Source organism: Chiloscyllium punctatum, chromosome 33 (genome assembly GCF_047496795.1).
Source record: "Chiloscyllium punctatum isolate Juve2018m chromosome 33, sChiPun1.3, whole genome shotgun sequence".
Classification (NCBI taxonomy): domain Eukaryota; kingdom Metazoa; phylum Chordata; class Chondrichthyes; order Orectolobiformes; family Hemiscylliidae; genus Chiloscyllium; species Chiloscyllium punctatum.
The window spans coordinates 67,239,588-67,256,803 of record NC_092771.1 but is presented as its reverse complement, the minus strand read 5'-3'; the positions used below and the strand labels follow the sequence as shown (position 1 = coordinate 67,256,803).

At 44.2% G+C, this 17,216-nt stretch overlaps 1 long non-coding RNA gene across 1 annotated transcript in view; it reads left to right on the top strand.

Moving 5' to 3' along the window:
• Positions 1-9,869, top strand: part of LOC140458569 (uncharacterized) — a 36,176-nt gene extending 26,307 nt beyond the window's left edge. The window contains exon 4 of the long non-coding RNA XR_011953567.1: positions 9,734-9,869. This is a non-coding gene — a long non-coding RNA (uncharacterized lncRNA). The remainder of the gene's footprint in view (positions 1-9,733) is intronic.
• The last annotated feature ends 7,347 nt before the right edge of the window (positions 9,870-17,216 follow it).

The following is a 17,216-nucleotide window of genomic DNA, read 5'->3' as shown; positions in this document are numbered from 1 at the left end:
GTTCCACAGAACCCTCCCTATGTCTGTCAGTTTCTCCATTGTCTGTTTCATCGATACCACTTCCCCTATCTCTATCAGCCCCTACAATCCTACCTATCCCTTTAAACTCCTCATATCAATAAAACTCTCCAAGTTTCTGCCTTTGCCTTTAATCCCGGGTTCTGTCACATCTCTCCTTAACTGAAGAAAAACAACTCTTCAGTTCCTTATGCCGTCCTGGTCAGTGTAGTCCTTTCCAGACCTGAGAAACCTCCCTGTCTTTGTGACCTTTTTGAACTCCTACTACCTTCATGATCTCTGTAACCTTCCCGTCACGACAACAAAAAAACTCTGTACCTTAGTAACCTCCTCCAGCTGTTAGACTCCTCCTTGTCTCTGGGCACAAAGCAGAGTGACCCTGCTTCTCTCATAAATTAGTTTCTGCATTTCTAATGATGACTATGAACTCTTCCTGTCTCTAAAATGCACTCAGTCTCTGTAAACTCTGCTGGTCCCGAATGATGTAATTTCCTTCGGTAACTACAAACCTTTATAGCTTTAGTCTCCCCCAGACGCGACCACACAGTTTATTTTTATAACCTCTATGAGTGATAGAGTCGTAGAGATGTACAGCACAGAAACAGACCCTTCGGTCCAACCCGTCCATGCCGACCAGATATCCCAACCCAATCTCGTCCCACCTGCCAGCACCCGGCCCATATTCCTCCAAACCCTTCCTATTCATATACCCATCCAAATGCCTCTTAAATGTTGCAATTGTACCATCCTCCACCACATCCTCTGGCAGCTCGTTCCATACACGTACCACTCTCTGCGTGAAAAAGTTGCTCCTTCGGTCTCTTTTATATCTTTCCCCTCTCACCTTAAACCTATGCCCTCCAGTTCTGGACTCCCTGACACAAGGGAAAAGACTTTGTCTATTTATGCTATCCTATCCATGCCCCTCATAATTTTGTAAACCTTTGTAAGGTCACCCCTCAGCCTCCGACGCTCCAGGGAAAACCACCCCAGCCTGTTCAGCCTCTCCCTGTAGCTCAAATCCTCCAATCCTGGCAACATCCTTGTAAATCTTTTCTGAACCCTTTCAAGTTTCACAACATCTTTCCGATAGGAAGGAGACCAGAATTGCTCAAAATATTCCAACAGTGGCCAAACCAATGTGCTGTACAGCCACAACATGACCTCCCATCTCCTGTACTTAATACTCTGACCAATAAAGGAAAGCATACCAAATGTCGCCTTCACTATCCTATCTACCTGCGACTCTACTTTCAAGGAGCTATGAACTTGCACTCCAAGGTCTCTTTGGTCAGCAATACTCCCGAGGACTTTACCATTACGTGGTAAAGTCCTGCTAAGACTTGCTTTCCCAAAATGCCGCACATCGCATTTATCTCAAATAAACTCCATCTGCCAGTTAGCACATTGGCCCATCTGGTCCAGATCCTGTTGTAACCCTCTTCACTGTCCACTACACCTCCAATTTTGGTGTCATCTGTAAACTTACTAACTGTACCTCTTATGCTCACATCCAAATCATTAATGTAAATGACAAAAAGTAGAGGGCCCAACACTGATCCTTGTGGCACTCCACTGGTCACAGGCCTCCAGTCTGAAAAACAACCCTCCACCACCACTCTCTGTCTTCTACCTTTGAGCCAGTTCTGTATCCAAATGGCTACTTTTCCCTGTATTCCATGAGTTCTAACCTTGATAATCAGCCTCCCATGGGGATCCTTGTCGAATGCCTCACTGAAGTCCATATAGATCACATCTATCATCTGCTCTCCTCAATATTCTTTGTTACTTCTTCAAAAAACTCAATCAAGTTTATGAGACATGATTTCCCACGCACAAAGCCATGTCGACTATTCCTAATCAGTCCTTGCCTTTCCAAATACATGTGCATTTTGTCCCTCAGGATTCCCTCCAACAACTTGCCCACCGCCTAGTTCAGGCTCAACGCTCTATCATTCCCTAGCTTGACCGTACCACCCTTCTTAAACAGTGGCACCACGTTTGCCAACCTCCAGTCTTCTGGCACCTCACCTGTGATTATTGATGATACAAATATCTCAGCAAGAGGCCCAGTAATCAGTTCTCTAGCTTCCTACAGAGTTCTCGGGTACACCTGATCAGTTCCTGGGGATTTATTCACCTTTTACCATTTCAAGACATCCTGCACTTCCTTCTCTGTATATCTGGATGTTTTGCAAGATGTCACCATCGATTTCCCTACAGTTTATATCTTCCATATGCATTTCCACAGTAAATACTGATGCAAAATATTCATTTAGTATCTCCCCCATTTTCTGCGGCTCCACACAAAGGCCGCCTTACTGATCTTTGTGGGGCCCTATTGTCTCCCTAGTTACCCTTTTTTCCTTAATATATTTGTAAAATCCCTTTGCATTCTTCTTAATTCTATTTGTCAGACCTATCTCATGTCCGCGTTTTGCCCTCCTGATTTCCCTCTTAAGTATATTCCTATTTCCTTTATACTCTTCTAAGGATTCACTCGATCTATTCTGTCTATACCTGACATATGCTTCCTGCTTTTTCTGAACCAAACACTCAATTTCTTTAGTCATCCAGAATTCCCAATAATTACCAGCCTTCCCTTTCACCCTGACAGGAATATACTTTCTCTGGATTCTTGTTATCTCATTTCTGAAGGCTTCTCATTTTCCAGCTGTCCCTTTCGCTGCGAACATCTGCCTCCAATCAGCTTTCAAAAGATCTTGCCATATACCGTCAAAATTGGCCTTGCTCCAATTTAGAACATCAACTTGTAGATCTGGTCTATCCTTTTCCATCATTATTTTAAAACAAATAGAATTATGGTCGCTGTCCCCAAAGTGCTCCCCCACTGACACCTCAGTCACCTGCCCTGCCTTATTTCCCAAGAGTAGGTCAAGTTTTGCACCTTCTCTAGTCGGTACATCCACATACTGAATCAGAAAATGTTCTTGTACACACTTAAGAAATTCCTCTTCATCTAAATCTTTAACACTATGGCAGTCCCAGTCGATGTTTGGAAAGTGAAAATCCCCTACCATACCTATCCTATTATTCTTACAGATTGCTGAGATCTCCTTACAAGTTTGTTTGACAATTTCCTTTTGACTATTGGGGGGTCTGTAATACAATCCTAATAAACTGATCATCCCTTTCTTATTTCTCAGTTCCACCCAAATAACTTCCCTGGTTGTATTTCTGGGAATATCCTTCCTCAGCACAGCTGTAATGCTATCCCTTATCAAAAATGCCACTCCCCTCCTCTCTTGCCTCCCTTTCTATCCTTCCTGTAGCATTTGTAACGTGGAACATTAAGCTGCCAGTCCTGCCCATCCCTGAGCCATGTTTTTGTAATTGCTATGAGATCCCAGTCCCATGTTCCTAACCATGCCCTGAGTTAATCTGCCTTCCCTGTTAGGCCCCTTGCATTGAAATAAATGCAGTTTAATTTATTAGTCCTACCTTGTCCCTACCTGTCCTGAATGTTTGACTCACTTCTGTTCTCAGCTGTACCTGTCTCAGATCAAACTCCCAAATCCTCCCTGTGATTGTTATCACGTCCCATCCCTGCATTCCTCCAAATCCCTGTAAAGTCCTCCCATTCCTAAAACCCGCCCTGTATCTGTCACCTGTCCCAGCTTCCACAACCCTCCCTATATCTGAAAGACACCCCCCCCCCACCCCCCCACCACCACCCCATCCCAGTTACTACAGCCCGCTGTATCACTAAATGCCAGTAGTCACGATAATATCAGAGTAAGGTGTGAAAGCAGGAATACTGTACTGGGTAAAATGATCAGTCGTGATCATATTGAATGGTGGGACCGACTCTGTGGTCAAATGGCTGATACCTGCTCTTCTTTCCTGTGCTTCTCTATAAACTTACTATCTATATAACCTCCTTCAGTCCCCACAGCCCTCCCTATCTCCATAAACTCCTTCAGTCCCCACGACTCTTCCTATCTATGTAACCTGAATCATTCCCCACAAACCTCCCTAACTCCATAAACTCCAAAAGGCCCCACGACCCTCCCCATCTCCTTAATCTCATTCTGACCCAACGACCCTCCCGTTCAGAGTAACCTCCTTCAATCCCCATGATCCTCCTGATCTGGGCAACCTCCTTCAGACCCAACAGCCCTGCAGATCTCTTTGGCCCCTTTCAGGCCCGACATCACTCCCTATCTCCAGAATGTCCTTCAGTCACCACGACCCTCCTTATTTCCAAAACATCTATTACCTGTTGAACCTGTAAGCTACCTTTGTCAGATTGATAAACATGAACTCCCATAACCCTTTCTGCTGCCAGTCTGAAACCAAATCGTGTTAACCTGACAGGAGGTTGTGAGCTGAAATATGTTTGAAATGATATGTCAATGAACAATAACTGGACCCTTAGAAACACTTTTAATAAAAAGAGAATGTGTTTTTTAACCTGTTGGATTTTATTTTTATTGGTGTGAATATAAATGGCAGAATAGATACGGGTGTAGGAACGGCTGTACCGAGGATACTGTTTATTTGAATTTTCAGAAACCTTTACACAAGTTTCACTAAAGGCTAAAGAGTAACTTGGTAGAGAATAGGGCACCTTAACTGTCAGGAGGTGGGTGAGATATTAGACAAAATAGTGTTGTTAGCATTTACTGTGGAGAAAGACATGGAAGCTCGGGAACTTGGGGAAATAAATAGTGATGTCTTGTAAAGAATCCTCAACAGAGAAGAAAAAGTGCTGGAATCTTAAAACAAATAAAGGTAGATCAATCCTCAGTAGCTCATTAGGTTTATCCTTGAATATTCATGGGAAGTCAGGGAAGAGGTTTCAGTGACCCCAACAGAGATATTGATATTATCAACAGACACAATGAGTTACCGGAAGATTGGAGGGTGGCTAATGCTGTTCCATCACTTAAGGTCTGCAGGGAGCAGCCAGGAAATCACAACCCAGTGAGCCAATGCTGGGTAAGTTGTTCGAGGAGATTCTGAGAGAAAAGAGCTACATATATTTGGAAAGGCAAGGGCTGATGAGAGATAGTCAGCATGGCTTTGTGAGTGGGAAACCGTGTTTCACAAACCGGATTGACTCTTCGAGGAGTTGACCAAGCAATAGATGAAGGCAGAGCAGTCAGCGTTGTCTACATGAACTTCAGCAAAGCATTTGACAAGGTTCCAAGGGATGTAGAACATCTAGTCAAGAGGAAGAAGGAAGCTAACTTAAGTTTGAGGAACCAAGGATCAGAAGCTCTAGAGAGTTACATGGGGTAGCACGATGGCTCAGTGGTTAGCACTGCTGCCTCACAGCACTAGGGACACGATTTCAATTCCAGCCCCAGGCGACTGTCTGTGTGGAGTTTGCACATTCTCTCCATGTCTGAATGGGTTTCCGACAGGTGCTCCGGTTTCCACCCACAGCCCAAAGATGTGCAGGTTAGGTGAATCAGCCATGCGTTGTTCAAGAAAGGGAATAGAGATAATCCTGGGAATCACAGACCTGTCAGTCTTCTGTCTGTGATGTGCAGATTATTGGAGGGGACTCTGAGATACAGGATTTATGATTCCTTGGAAAACTATAGTTTGATTCGAGGAAGTCATCGTGGCTTTGTAAGGGACAGGTCATGCCTCACAAATCTTATTGAATTCTTTGAGAATGTGACAAAACACATTTATAGCTCATTGAGAAAGTACAGAGCATGAGATACAGGGAAACCTGCCTGTCTGGATACAAAATTCCTGGCCCATAGAAGACAGAGGGTGATGACAGATGGAAAGCATTCAGCCTGGAGCTCAGTGACCAGTGGTTTTCTGCAGGGAGAGGTCAAAAACTCTCTGCTCTTTGTGATTTTATGAATGACTTGGATGTGTGAGTGAAAGAGTGGGTAAGTAAGTTTGATAATGAAACGAAGGTTGGTGGAGTGGTGAATAGTGTGGATGTCTGCTGGAGGTTGCAATGGGACATTGACAGGATGTAGAGCTGGCCAGAGAAGTGGCAGATGAAGTCAAATCTGGAAAAGTGTGAAGTGATGCATTCTGGAAGGTGAGACTTGAATGCAGAATACAGGGATAAAGGCAGAATTCTGAATAGTGTGGAGGAACAGATGGATCTTGGATTTCATGACCAGTGATCCATCAAATTTGCCACCAAGCTGATAGTGTTGTTAAGAAACAATATGTTGTATTGGCTTTCATTAGCTGGGGGATTGAGTTTTAAAGCCATGAGGTTATGCTGCAGCTCTATACAGCCCTGTTTCGATCCCAATTAGAATATTGTGTTCAGTTTTGATCCCTTCATTACAGGAAGGATGTGGAAGCTTTAGAGAGGGTGAAGAGGAGATTTACCAGGATGCTACCTGGACTGGAGAGCATGTCTTATGAAGAAAGGTTGAGGAAGCTATGGCTTTTCTCATTGGAGTGAAGAAGAGTGTGGTGTGATTTGGTAGAGGTGAACAAGATGGAGTGAGGTAAAGATAGAGTGAGCAGTGAGAGACCTCTTTATCCCATGGCATACATGGTACAAGGGGGCATAATTGTAAGGTGATTGGAGGATGGGTAAGGGGAGATTTCAGATGTAGGTTCTTTACACAGAGAGTGGTGGGTGATTGGAACTGGACACTTTAACAGACTCCTGGATAGGCAAAATGAAGGTTATCTAAATTAGTTTGATCTTACAGTCGGGTAAAAGTTGGGCATGGCACCATGGCCGATGGGTCTTGTGCTGTACTGTTCTGTGTTCTCCGTCCTGTATGGGAAACTGGATAATAAGCTCAGATCAATGTAGAAGGATATGGCATTCAGGAGGAGCCAGTCAACTGGATACAAAATTGGGCTTGATAGTAGGAGACAGAGGGTGATGGGGGACATGTTGCCTTTCTGACTGGAGACATGTGACCAGCGGTGAAGTGGGTCCACTGTTGTTTGTCATTTGGATAAATAGTTTGGATGGGAACATTGGTTTTGTGGTTTGGGCAGAGCATTGAAAGTAGAAGTTGGGATGTCACGTTGTGGCTGTACAGGACATTGGTGAGGCCACCATAAAAGCATTGTTGACCAGTAGGATGTACTCATCTGGTTCACTTACGTCCTTTAGAGAAGACCATCTGATATTCTAACCTGGTCTGGCCTGCACGTCACACCAGACCCACAGCAATATGGCTGACTCTGTGCTACACTCTGGGTAATTAGCAGTGGGGCAAAGAATGTTGGTCCAATCAGTGACACCCTCATCCCATGAATGAAAAAATAAAAAATACATATGTCCTTTCCTACCTCTGCAAACCCCTCCAGCTGCAGCAATCCGTGCTGGCTTTGTAACACCGTTCAGACCCTGACCACTCTCTGTAACACTCTCATCACCTCCAGCACCTTCAGCTCTCCCAGTTCCTTTTGTGACATAAAACCTTGACAATTATTCCCTCTTCCATCTGACCTCCTCCTGCGAGCAGACCCTTTGCCCTCCCTTTAAAACTTACTCCTAAAACATTCTCTCACTTCAGGATTTTAAGTACTTTTTGGTGATCCTCCAAGCCCGATAATCTAATATGATCCTTTTTACTTGAGTGAGGGACCGATGGGGATTTCTTGCTGAGGATTTGTCCGTTTCAATGGAATGTCCTTTTGTTGATGGTTTACATTGCTCCTTCAAAGGTTTTCCACTGTTCATTTACAGGCACACATTTCAGTCTGTTTAGCCTGTTTACCTTGGTCAGTTCTCCTCTCAAACTCATGTCATTGGCAATTTTTTTTCTAGTTGTAGCTTGTCCTTTCTGTGATTCACTTTAAAACTTTATATTTCTTTAAACTGCACTTCTTCACAATTTCCATGAGGATCTCTCCAGGTGACATTACTCATTCACTGAGTTTCATCACACAACGGTCGCTCTGAGATAGTTACCTCCCTAGCCAGTTGCACAATTTGTTATTCAAAGAAACACTGGGAAAAAAAAAATTCTCTGAACTCTTCCAATGTCATTGTTGTCAGTGTGACTGTCCCAGATTATGTGAATATTGAAGTTTCCCAAAATTATCACAATGTGTTTGTTAAAAAATTCCAATGAGTTTCTGGTTAATGCAGTGATGAGCAACGGAATGCCGTTCGGTGGCTAAAACTGTTGTGCTGCTTGTGTCCTTGGCAAGTAGTAGTCAGGATTTACATTCAGACTGACTCTACTTCATGATCTGAGGCCAAACGCTTTCTCTGTGATGCCTTTTTAAAACATTATTGTTTTTGTTACCCATTTTTTCTGAGTTTCTGCAAGGTTGTGATCCATTGAATAGTTATGTCCAACTTTTGTTCACCCTGTAACCATGTCTCTCTGGTGTCTAAATCTTTTTTACCTCAGTGTCAGACATCCATCTACCTCATTGATAAGATTTCGTCCATTCAAAAAAAATCATAATTTACTCTTTCCTGCAATTTCCTGTCACAAATCTATTCACTGATGTACAGTTTTAGTTAAACTCTGTCCCATCGTGTTCCTTTCTGATTGCCTTCAGACACATTCTCATGTTGCTCCCATACTTCACCTTTTCTCTCTGGATTTGGAAAGCTCCTTTCACCTGAACCCTGTCACTGCATCCTCTCTGTCAGTTTAAAGCCCTGTCCATAAACCGACTGACATGATTGGCCAGGGAACTGGTCCCAGCACAGTTCCAGTGGGACCATCCTATTGGATTTTTTCATAAATCAGGTATGGGATGTGGTTGTCTCTGGCTGACCAGCCTTTATTGCCCAGCCCTAGCTGCCCATAAGCTGAGTAGCTTGCTTGGCCATTTCAGAGGGCAATTGAGAGGCAAACACTTTGCTGTGGGGATGTCGTGCAGACCACGTGAGGATGATCAGATCTCGTTGTCGAAAGGGCAAGTGGGCGGCACGGTGGCTCAGTGATTAGCACTCCTGCCTCAAAACACCAGGGTCCCAGGTTCGATTCCAGCCATGGGCGACTGTGTGGAGTTTGCACATTCTCCCCATGTCTGCGTGAATTGCCCCCGGATGCTCCGGTTTCCTCCCACAGTCCAAAGACGCGCAGGTCAGGCGAATTGGCTGTGCTAAATTGCCCATAATGTTAGGTGTATTAGGTCGAGGGAGATGGGTCTGAGTGGGTTACTCTTTGGAGGGATGGTGTGGACTGGTTGGGTCGAAAGGCCTGTTTCCACACTGTAGGGAATCTAATCTAAGGAGTTGTGACTTTTGTATATCAGCAATGGTTTCATATTTGTTTATGGATTGTTCATTGCTATTTTTAAAATTATTGATTTTAAATTCCACCATATCTTATGATGGGATTCAAACCTACCGCCCCTGAGCAAAAGCTGAGGTTTTGGACAAATGCCCTAACAATAATGTTACTAGGCCATCACTTCACCTGCTCACTGGTTGCTCATCCCTGAGCACTGATACGTGAAGCCAAACCCATTCTTCCAACATGATTGTGTGATCCTGAAGTCTTCCAGCACTCTGGTGATATCACTCAGTCTCTCTCCATGTGGTATCCCTCACTGTCTGGGTCTAATTGCTGCCTCTGTCAGTGCCTCCCGCTCTTGCAGCTACTCTAGATCCTGAGCTAACAGAATTTTCCACTCCAGAGAGACGCAACAGCACAGGCCAGGGATGGAGTTTGAGATTTTCCAGATATCTGTGAGGCTTATTTCCATTCTCCTTGTGTAACCCTCACTACATCAGTCTAATTTCCCATTCTATCTATCTCTATGTCACCTGTAGGTACTCAGGAAGTTGCTTACTCAATAGACTTCCCAACTGCTGTGTGTCTTATCCATCACCTCATTGTCTCTCTGGCTGACCAACCATCTTCAAAGGGAAGGGAGATCTGGAGCCTTTAATAAATCCTGCAGTGAGGTAAGATCACTCACAGTGCACAGAGCAGAGAGCAATGAGAGGGCTCCAAACATCGCTAACAAGACATGATATAGATACAGTGCTGGATGGGGAGCACAGTATAGACACACCCCATGCTCAATCACCACGTCTACTTTAACTTATGTTGCACTGAGACAGCATCCGGAGTTCATAGTTATCAATCCAGTCCTGTGCTGTCTTAGTGAGCATCAGTACAACTGAGGGGAGAGTAGGCCTTTGACAAGAGGTTGGGAATGCTGCCTGGGATCTTTCTGTTCTGTGTTCTCCCTCCAACACTGTACTAAGACTCACTACTCTGCAACACTGTATCTGTGGCATGGCTTGTGCACCAGTGTCTTCAGTCATTTTAACTCCTACAATAGTCCCTGTCCCTGGAACCTCCTCTCTTCCCGATAGTCCCTCCACATATTTGAAATGTACTGCATTCCAGACTACCATCCCCATCACTGTAACTTGCTTCAGTGTCTACAACATGCCTTATTTTGTTACACTAATCCTCTTTAGCTGGATACAGAGTAATACAGCACGGAAACAGAACCTGTGGTCCAACTCCTCAATCCTGCCCATGTTACCTAAACTGAATGAGTCTTATTTGCCTGCCTTTGGCCCTTATCTCTTCAAACCTTCTCCTCTCCATGTACCTGCCCAAATTCTTTTCCGTGTTGTCATTGTTCTTGTTTCTCCCATGTGCCTGAGGCAGTCTGTTCTGTCTGGATAATGTTCCCCCTCAGCTCCCTCTTTAAATCCTTGCTCTCTCACCTCCCGTTTATACTCTCTAGTTTTGGACTGACCTACCCTTTGTTATTCACCATTCTTAGGGTCACCCCGTGGCCTCCTCTGCCCAAGGGAAATATTTAGGACAGTATTACAAATATCTCCAACGTATGTAACAAAGTGCTGGCCAATGTCGGCAAAAGTGTCAATTGTCGCTTTCCCCACCCTGTCCACCTGTGATGCCATTTCCGAGGAACAATGTAACTTGCACCCCCTGGTCTCTCTCTCTCTCTCTCCGTTCAACAACCCTGCCCAGAGCCCTTCCATTAACTGTATTAGTCCTCCCTGGTTTGTCTTAACAAAATCCAACACCTGAATTAAACTCCATCTTTCATTCCTTGGTCCACTGGCCCAGCTGGTCAAGATCCCCTTTGATAACTGTATTTACTGCCCACGACACCATTCATTTGATCATCAACAAACTTTCGCACAATCACTCCTATATTTTCAACCAAATAGTTTATGTCGATGATGCACATCAGTGGACCCAGCCCTGATCCTTTCTTCAATATGGAATCAAACCATATTCTTGTCACAGAGCCATACAGCATGGAAACTGACCCTTCAGTTGATACCCACCATAATCTAAAACTAAACTCTTCCCAGCTGCCTGTTGCTGGCCCATATCACTCCAACCCTTCCCTAGTCATCTGTTTATCCAAATATCTTTTAAATGTTGTAATTGTACCCACATCAACCCCTTTCTCAGGAAGTTCATTCCACACTCAAACCACCCTCTGTGTAACAATTTGCCCCCATGTCTTTTTTTTTGAACATCTCTCCCCTCTAACCTTAAAAATGTGGCCCCTCCTCATGAGACTCCCCTATCCTGAGGAAAAGGCAACTACCATTAAATTGATCTATGTACCTCATTTTTTTTCATGAATCTTTATAGCATCATGTCTCAACCTCCAGGCTCCAGTGAAAAAAGACTCAGCCTATCCAGCCATTTTTCCCAACTCAATCCTTCCCTACCCAGCAATATCCTGGTAAATCTCTTCTGAATGCCCTGCAGCTTAATAATATCCTCCCTGTTAACTGGGCGACCAGAACTGGACAGAGTATTGCAGAACAGGCCTCACAAATGTCTGTGCAATCTCAACATGACGTCCCAAATCCTACACTCAATGGAGTGAGCAATAGTCAGGCATGCCAAGCACTGTCTTATCCATCCTGTGATGCAAGCTTCAAGGATTATGTACCTGAACCCGGAGGTTCCTCTGCTCTAAAACACTAACCGAGGCCCAAACATTGATTGTATAAGCTCTACCCTTGTTTGTTTTACCAAGTGCACTACCTCGTATTTATTCAGATTGAATTCCATCTCTAGTTTTTCAGCCCATTCACTCCCTTCATCAAGATCCCTTTGTAATCTCAGAAAACCTCCTTCACTGTCCATGATGCCACCCTCCAGCCTGCCAGCCCATCACACATGGCTGTCAGTAGTACACATACCTTTGCTAGGGCCTCCACAATTTCTTCCCTAACATCCCACAGTGTCCTGTGATACATTTAATCAGGTTCTGGGACTAGCCATAGCTTTGTGTTTTAAAACCTCCAGCACCATCTCTTTTATAACATGCACTCTTTTCAAGTCATAAAGATATACAGCATAGAAACAGACCCTTCGGTCCCCAACTCGTCCAGGCTTACCAGAAGATCTAAATAAATCCATTCCCTTTTCCAGCATTTGGCCCATATACGTCTACACCCTTACTATACAGATGCCCATCCAGATACCTTTTAAATGTTGTAATTGTATCAGTCTCCATTACTTTCTCTCTCAGCTCATTCCATACACCCATCACCATGTGTGTGAAGAAGCTGTCCCTTCAGTCCCTCTGTAAACCATTCACCTCTAACCTTAAACCTATGCCCTCTAGTTTTGGACTCCCCAACTTCTGGGAAAAGGCCTTGAATGTTTACCCTATCCATACCGCTCATGTTCATATCGGGACCTCTGTAAGATCATTCCTCAGTCTCCGATTCTCCAGTGATAGTAACCCCAGCTTATTCAGCAACAACCTGGGCAATATCTTGTTAATCTTTTCTGATCCCTTTCAAGTTTCACAACATCCTTCCTGCAGCAGAGAGACTGGAATTGCAGAGAACTCCAATTGTGGTCTAATGTATTACTCTTGTTCCCTGAGTTCCCCAGTCTTTCTCCACAGTAAGTTCTGGAGTGAAATAATTGTTTATGATCTTAGCAAATATCCTGCAGTTCCACTCATCGATGGCCTCATTGATCATTAATGGACACTATTTTGTCCTGAGTTACTTATGCACTCTTAATATACTGATAAAATCACTTTTGGATTCCCTTTCCTTCTCTGCTGAGGCTATTTCATTTAGGCTTTCTCCATTATTGTTTTCTACTCAAAGTGTATTCCTACAGCCCCTGTATATCCTCAGGGAGTCCCTTGATCCAGCTGGCTATACCTGACATGTTGCCCCCTTTTCCTTGATCAGACCCTCAATAGACAGCCAGTGTTCCCCAATGCTGTCAGCGTTGACCTGCACACAAACAGGAAAATGCTGGCGCTGATCGATCAGTTTATCTCACTTTTAAAATATTCTCACTTGCCAAACTTTCCTTTCCCTGTAAATAATTCCCTTCCCCAATCACATTTTGAAAGTTCCTGGCTAATACGATCAAGATTGGTCAGGCTCCATTTTATAACTTGCACTTGTGGACCAGGCCTGTCCTTTTCTAAAGCTGTTTTCAAACTACTAGAACTGTGGTCCCTTTGGCAAAACGCTTTCCCACTCACATCTCAGTCCCCTTTCCCGACCTTAATTCCCAAGGGGAGGTCAGGTTTTGCCCCTTTTCTCTTTTCAGGCCATTTACATATTGATTGGGAGTTTTCTGGAACACAAGTACCAAATTCCTCCCTTGCAAACACTGAACACTGGCAGTCCCAGTCTAGGTTTGGAAAGTTCAAAAACCCTACCATAACAGCCCTATTATTATGGTTGATATTTAAGATGTCCCGACATATTTGTTCCTCAGTCTGCCACAGATTATTCGGGGTCAGCAGTCCGATCGTATCAAAGTGATGACCCATTCTTATTTCTCTGTTCCACTAATATAGCCTCACTGGGCAATCCAACAGAAATATCCTCTCGAAGTACTGCTGTGATGATTCATGCAATCAAAACCCACCACCACACGTCCTCTCTTGCCTCCCCTTCCTGTAGCATCTCCACCCTTAAACAATGAACTGCCAATCCTGACCCGCCCTCAGCTGTGTTTCTGTAATAACTATAATATCCCAGTCCCATGTTCTAACCCATGCCCTGAGTTCATCTTCCTTAGCTGTCTGGCCCCTTGCATTGAAATAAATGCAGTTTAATCATCAGTTTTCCCCCATTCCCTGCTATGTTCTTGCCTGCCTTGTTTGCTGAAATTGCTGTCTTTAACTTGTGCACCAGCCTCAATCTTCTTTCTGGCCTTACGTTTATTTAAGGTCCAACACCCTGCCAGACTAGGTTATATCCTCTCAAGCAGCTCCAGCAATTCACCCCACCAGGATATGGGTCCCTCTCCCGCTCCCAGTTGAGGTGCCTTTCCCACCCTGTCTCCCTGTACTGACACCTTCAGGGATCTATGGACTTGTCCACCAAGGTCCCTGTATTCCTTAGTACTCCGCAAGGACCGACCGTTCATTATGTCTGTCCTTCGCTTATCGTACCTCCCACAGAGTGTTACCTCACTTCAATCAGAACTAAACTCTGCTTAGATTATCATCCAATCGACATCGGACTGCAGACAGAGACCATCCTCCTCACTGTGAACAACACCCTCACCTTTCGTGTCATCTGCAAACCGACTAATGATACCTTGTGCTTTCACATCCGAGTTATTAATGTTCAATGGTTCCTGCACAGTTCCCTGTGGTACACCCGGTGGTGAAAATATTCTATCCACCAATTTTGCATCCAATTTGCCAACTTGCCTTGGAACCCAGTCCTTTTGGACCAGCCTTCCATGTTGGATCTTGTTTAAGGACTTAGTCAAGTCCATGTAAACCACATCATCTGCACTGCCCTCATCAATATAATTAAGCACCATTTCAAAAAAAATGAACTGAATTCCTCAGACAGTATCTTCCTCTGCCAAATCCGTGATGACTAAACCGAGTTGATCCTTACCTTTGCAAGTGTCGATTCATCCCCACAGTAGTTTCCAATGATTTCCCTCCCCCTGCTGTCAGACTATCTGCTCTGTAATTACCTGGCCTACCCCTGCTGCCCTTCTTGAACAAAGGAACCACATTAGCGATCCTCCAGTCATTCAGCACTTCACCTGTGTCCAGCAAAGTATTATATTTATCCACCAGGGTCCCAGAAATCTCTGGGTAATTAGCATGGGGTCAAAGAATGCTGGTCCAGGCAGTGACACCCACATCCCATGAATGAATAAATAAAAATACCTATGTCCCTCCGTACCTCTGTGAACCCCTCCAGCTGCAGCAATCCGTACTGGCTTTGTAACACCGTTCAGGCCCTGACCACTCGCTGTAACACTCTCACCACCTCCAGCACCTTCACCTCTCCATGTTCCTATCGTGTCAATAAACCTTGACAATGATTCCCCTTCCCATTGCCCTCCTCCTGCGAGCAGACCCATTGCAATCCCTTTAAAACTTACTCTAAAACTCTCTCTCACTTCAGGATTTTAAGTACTTTGTGGTGATCTTCTCAGCCTCATAATCTAATATGATCCATTTTGTCCTGAGTGAGGGACCGGTGGGGATTTCTTGCTGAGTTTTTGTCTGTTTCAGTGGAATGTCCTTTTGTTGAGTATTTTACATTGTTCCTTCAAATGTTTTCCACTGTTCATTTACAGGCACATGTCTCAGGCTGTTTAGCCTGTTTACCTTGGTCAGTTCTCCTCTCCAACTCATGTAATTGGCTATTTTTGTTTCTAGTTGTAGCTTGTCTTTTCTGTGTTTCACTTTAAAACTTTACATTTCTTTAAAATGCACTTTATCATAATTTCCCAGAGGATCTCTCCAGGTGACATTACTCATTCACTATGTTTTATCACACAACAGTCTGTCTGAGACAGTTACGTCCCTCGCCAGTTGCACAATGTGTTATTCTAAGAAACACTGAAAAAAATTCTCTGAACTCCTCTTCCAATATCTCTGTTGTCAGTGTGAGTGTCCCAGACTTTGCGAATATTGACGTTTCACTAACTGTTCACCATGCCTGTATTAAACATTCCAATGAATTCCTATTTATTGCAGTGACGAGCCATGAAAAGCTGTTCGGTGGGTGGTCTAAAACTGTTCTGCTGCTTGTGTCCTTGGCAAGTAGTAGCCAGAATTTACATTCAGACTGACTCTACTTCATGATCTGATGCCAAATGCTTTCTCTGTAATACCTTTCTTACCCATTATTGTTAGCGTCATCCATTTTGCCTGAATTTGCACAAGGTTGTGAACCATTGAATATTTATGTTCCACCTTTTGTTTGCCCTGTAACCACATCTCTCTGGTGTCTAAATCTCTTTTATCTCTGTGTCACAAATCCATCTCTCTTGTTGCAGAGACTTTGTCCATTAATAAAAAAAAAACATAATTTACTCGTTCCCACAATTTCCTGTCACAAATGGATTTGCTGATCTACAGTTTTCGTTAAACTTTGTCCCATCCTGTTCCTTTCTGCTCTCTTCGATCACATTCCCATGCTGCTTCACCTTTTCTCTTTGGATTTGGAAAGCTCCTTTCACCTGAAGCCTTTCCCTGCATCCTCTCTGTCAGTTTAAAGCCCTGTCCATAAATTTACCAACGTGATTGGCCAGGACATTGTTCCACTGGAACTGTGCTGGGACCAATCTGAATGGATTTTTTTAAAAATCAGGTATGGGATGTGGGTGTCTTTGTCTGACCAGCCTTTATTGCCCCTCCCTTGCTGCCCTTGAGCTAAGCAGCTGGCTCGCCCATTTCACAGGGTCATTGAGAGGCAAACACTTTGCTGTGGGTATGTCGTGCAGACCACGTGAGAGTGAACTGTTGTCTTTCTCTGAAGGTCAAGTGTTTGGAAAGTTAGAAAGAAGAAAGGGGGGGTGGTCACTTTGTTGGGACTGTATTGTAGACTGTTGTAGACCCAACAGATACCAGAGGAGCAGCTGTGTCGAGAGATTGCAGATAACTATAGGAATAATGGAGGAGTGCAGGCTGGAGATTTTAATATTCCCTGTATTGACTGAGTATAAAAAGAACTGGCCGGAGGGCAATATTTCAAATGTGTCCAAGGAAGGTTCCTAAATCAATATGCAGAGGGCCCTACTCTACTCAGGTGGGTGTAACACTGGACCTCCCCTCAGAAAACGAGGTCGGGCACGTGACTGAAGTGTCATTCAGAGAGCACTTTGGGTCCAGTGCCCACAACTGTCTTCGTTTTAACATAGTTATGGAAAAAGATCAGCAGGTCCACAGATTGAAGAGGAAAACTGGAACAGGGCCAGGTTTGGGGCCATTCTGCAGGATCTGGCCAGCGTCAATGCCGTGAATTTAAAATTGCACAACGCCCAGTTATGATCTAA